Genomic DNA, 4,734 nt, shown 5'->3' with positions numbered 1-4,734 from the left:
TGTGTTCTTTGCGACGTCGACTTCCACCAAGTCACCCTGCCTCGTCAGGAGGAAAGCGCCACCTTTCAAGAGGGGGGAACTCAAACATTCCTGAGCGTGATGCTACAAATGAAGGAGACTCGAATTATTAGCGACAAAATATCACACTGACTGGATTAAAAACAAAGCCGCGCTGCGGGAAGCAGTTCAGCTCGTCTGTACCAAAAAAAGGATTCTAAGAGCGCCCATTCGGTTTTCTGAGCAGCCTTTCTACCCGTCATCTCAGGACCGCTGGCCCCCATCTCAGGACCGCTGGCTACCCGTCATCTCAGGACCGCAGGACCGCTGGCCCCACTTACGCAGGTTGGCTAATGATTTTAATAAGAGTCTCAAGGAAACAAAAGTACATCATGTAGGGCCTGCAATATCCAAGGCGGGTTTGTGTGAAGCCAGACATAGGAAATCTTCACGGTGGAGGCAATTTAGCAAAAGCATGAAGCGAGGCTTGCCTGTGCTGACTGAAGCAACCCAGCCAAGTGCTGCCGTCATTTTCTAGTGCTGATAGGAAAGCAAACCTTCTTAGTGGTTGCTTTAGGCAAAAAGATCCCCTTCAATTAGTATATACAGGTGAAACTCGAATAATCCTTAATATTCCATTTATAATAAATATAGTTTATAAAAGAAGCCGTCCACAGTGACTTCTATTTGGGGGCACGTTAACAAGGACATGTAACCTGTAGTGAAAATGTACTAAGTGAGGCAATCCACGGCAGAGATCCTGATATACGACAATCATGTAATGTGAAGTCCAGTTTGTCAGTCACCTATGTATGTCTTCAGACCCAGTGTTCTCCACTGAGACACCGTAGTTCGGTTCATCTGTCTTTTCCTAACGGAATAAAACTGTAAGGCCAGTTACTAACTATAAAGAACCAAGAAATCAAAAGGCATGCGCTGTGTTGAAATATAATTCATGCCTACTAACTTTTTTTTTTGTTTTACTTCCAACCTCAAAACTGCAGAAAACATCTAACTGAAGATGACTTAACTCCTGACTAACTCCGGAGTTAAACTCTAAAAATAAATTCAAGTACCTTACATATTAAGAACAATGTATCACTCGGCTGTAGATCCTCCAATCATCTCTGAATTGGTGCTGACACTGTCCTTCCTTCTGGAGGGTGACTACTTTTGTTCCCCATTGTCCATGTGTGTGTTGTTAAGTAGTCACCGCTCCAAGCTCCCCCCCCCCTTAGTTTACTAATTTGCATTGGGAGTGTAGTCCATCCGGGGAGTGAGCTCGGAGCGGTGACTACTTTACAACACACACGGAGACCATGGGGAACAGACGTAGCCCCCCTCCAGAAGGAAGGACAGTGTCAGAGATGATTGGAGGATCTCCAGCTGAGTCATACACAAATATGATACATTGTAGGTAATGGTTAAGGTACCTGAATGTATTTTTAAGATTAACGCCTGAGTTTAGTTGTATCTCAAGACAATCAGCAGATGTTTTCTGCATTTTAAGGGTTGGAAGTAAAACAAAACAAAAAAATTAGTAGGCAATAACTAAATGTCAACACATTGCAGTTAAAGAGGAACTTTACCCTCATCTTTGAAGTGACAACAGATACACCTTTAGAAACGTTCAGTAATGGCAATCTACACGCAGATCATTCTAGATAATAGTCTGCTTTTTATTCTTTGCATACTTTATTTTTCTTTTCCTCCCCATTCTACTCACAGCAGCCATTTTTACTAAGGGCAGATTAATATATCTCCCTTTACTTCCTGGAACTCTGGCACATGTGACCATTCACATCATAGGTGGCCCGCCAACAGGACTTCACATTACATGAGTGTCGTAAATCAGGATCTCTGTGCCGCGGATTGCCTCACTTAGTACAATTTCACTACAAGTTACATGGCCTTGTTATAGTGACATTAAATTCCGGAGTTAAATCTTAAAAATGCATTTCAGTCTCTTATTTGTGTATCACTCGGCTGTAGATCCTCCAATCATCTCTGAATGGGTGCCGACACTGTCCTTCCTTCTGGAGGGGGGCTACTTTTGTTCCCCATGGTCCCTGTGTGTGTTGTAAAGTAGTCACCGCTCCAAGCTTGCTCCCGGGATGGACTACAATTTCATGTTTAGTTTACTTTTTTGGATTGAGATTGTAGTCCATCCTGGGAGCAAGTTGTGAGCGGTGACTACTTTACAACACACACTGGGACCATGGGGGACAAAAGTAGCCCTCTGTCATTCATGCTGACACTGTCCTTCCTTCTGGAGGGGGGCTACTTTTGTTCCCCATGGTCCCTGTGTGTGTTGTAAAGTAGTCACCGCTCCAAGATCACTCCCGGGATGGACTACAATCTCAGGTCTAGTTTACACATTTTAATTGAGATTGTAGTCCATCCTGGGAGTGAGCTTGGAGCGGTGACTACTATACAACACACACAGGGACCATGGTGAACAAAAGTAGCCCTCTGTCATTCATGCCGACACTGTCCTTCCTTCTGGATAGGGGGCTACGTCTGTTCCCCATGTTCCCTGTGTGTGTTGTAAAGTAGTCACCGCTCCAAGCTTGCTCCCGGGATGGACTACAATCTCATGTTTAGTTTACTCAACAGATTGTATTGTATTGAGAACAAAAGTAGCCCCCCTCCATTCATGCTGACACTGTCCTTCTTTCTGGAGGAGGACTACTTTTGTTCCCCATGGTCCCTGTGTGTGTTGTGTACTTGATTGTTTTAAATTTGAATCCCTAAAGAGCCATTCTAAAGAGGTAAATGACTGACTTTGACTACTTTGCTAAGCAGTAATGAAATGTGTTTAGCATTAATATATATAAATATGTCTACTAGCATTACAGGGATACAATTATTTAAACTTGGATGAGGACACTGCCTGGTAAACTTGGACAACGTAAATGGAGGATTTCTTGTATCTGAGCATATGTGCTCAAAAAGAATTTAAAGAAGGGCAGAAGACAGTACAGTGATCCAACTGCCGGCGTGTAAAGCCCACTCTGGGTCTTCTTTCTGAAAAACTACACACGGGGCCATAGAATGGTTTGGCAGCAAGTCACTGCGCAATGACGTGTTCTGGAGCGCGGCCAACGCCGTCCGGACGAAAAGTCACAAATGTCTTGCGCTGGGAAGTTTTAATCGCTCGCTCCCTTCTGTTTCCACAAGCTGCAGATTTCTAAATATCTGCCTGACAAAACAAAAACGTTCACCAAAACTTGTCATCTCCGATCTGGAGTATTACCGGCAGTTCAACAATCCCTACCATGGCATGACGGTGCACCCAGGGACTCGTAAGTTCCTAACATTCTAGTCAAACCAACAATGCTCAATAGCGTGGTGCCGGTAGAGGATCAATGACCCCCACCCTGGTCTACATCAGATTGCCAAGTCTGTGTTCACAAGATACCGGCAAAGGTTACAAAAATGGACACAATCAGGAAGCCGGTTTAGAAGCGGTGAGACTTCTGGCTTTGCATGGCAATGCCAGGTGGTCATGTGACCAAAGTCTTGCCGTTCTATAAATAGCAATGAGAATAAATAAGGAGATCAGCATATTTACAACCAATATTTTTTTGTCTTTTTTTGATTTTCTCTCTTTAAAAGAATCCCTTTCGCTGTTCTTAACGACAGCCAGTGGTAACAAGATCGAGGCCTTCATTAAACAAATGACTGCTGCTCTCCTGCACCGTTAAGAGAGCTCGGGTCAAGGGATGGCAAGCCTTCGCGGCTGGGGCTTTAGAATTGGCGGGGAATAAAGCTATGGCCCCCTGTAATGAGTGTCGGGACTGTGAAAATGTGTCCTTGGCATTCAATTTCAAGAAATTTCAGTAACAAACTTTCCTGAGTATTCATTGTTAGAACTATACGGGCCAACATATTGTGCACCTGTGTGTACATGTGCGCGCACACCCTTAAAAATAAAAATTATAAACTCTGTTTCATAAAATATACCAAAATAAAAACACTATATTTTAATACAATTCAAATATCAAAAAATTAAAAAGAAATTCTAATTTTTTTTTATTAAAACATCCAAAAAAATAAATAAAATCTATTTTTTGTGTTATAAAATATATCCTTAATACCAAAAAGGGGTCTTTTAAATAGACCAAAATAACATACTGAGGAATTTACAATATACCTAATACTGACAGAAGAAAGAAAATATTTAAAATCAAATCTATATTGTTTTCAGTATAAATTTCTATTAAAGAAACGTTTACAGCTGGACAATGACGACTGTCTTGCACACACAAGACAATAATCCCTTCTATTAATTTATAAAAGGGCACATTTAATGGGAAAAATACGGTTGTTGGCAAACACTGGGCCGCCTATATGGATAAATAATATGTTTGTTGCTGATGTTTTTGTAATGTTCTTTTCATTGTTTAATTGGAGAATTTTCAATCTTTATTTTGCATCCTGGGAGCTCCTTGAAAAGGGTCATTCTTCCCCATTCTAAGGATCTTTTCCAATCCACTCATTTATTTTTTCCAATCCAACTTTTTTTTTTAAAAAAAAGGAATCTTTATCTTATTTGTGCTGGATGGCTGAATTTAAGCTGTTTTCTTTTTCTTTTTTTTTCCCCTCTGGATTTGTTACTGAGCTAAGTAGCAGGATGTGTCCCCTTTATCATTTTAATTAGAGACATTCAATAAAATTAACAAAAAAAATATATAAAAGAAAAAAGAAAAATCAGGGAAAAATATCAATATCTAC

The 4,734-nt window shown here is 41.0% G+C and overlaps 1 protein-coding gene across 2 annotated transcripts in view; it reads right to left on the bottom strand.

The window, feature by feature from the left end:
- VTI1A (vesicle transport through interaction with t-SNAREs 1A) overlaps nt 1–4,734 on the bottom strand; it is a 208,223-nt gene that overhangs the window by 141,705 nt on the left and 61,784 nt on the right. The window lies entirely within an intron of this gene.

Source organism: Nanorana parkeri, unplaced genomic scaffold (genome assembly GCF_000935625.1).
Source record: "Nanorana parkeri isolate BGI_ZX_2015 unplaced genomic scaffold, ASM93562v1 scaffold1455, whole genome shotgun sequence".
NCBI classification, from domain to species: domain Eukaryota; kingdom Metazoa; phylum Chordata; class Amphibia; order Anura; family Dicroglossidae; genus Nanorana; species Nanorana parkeri.
Note: the sequence above shows the minus strand (reverse complement) of the source record. Positions and strands in the feature narration are given on the sequence as shown.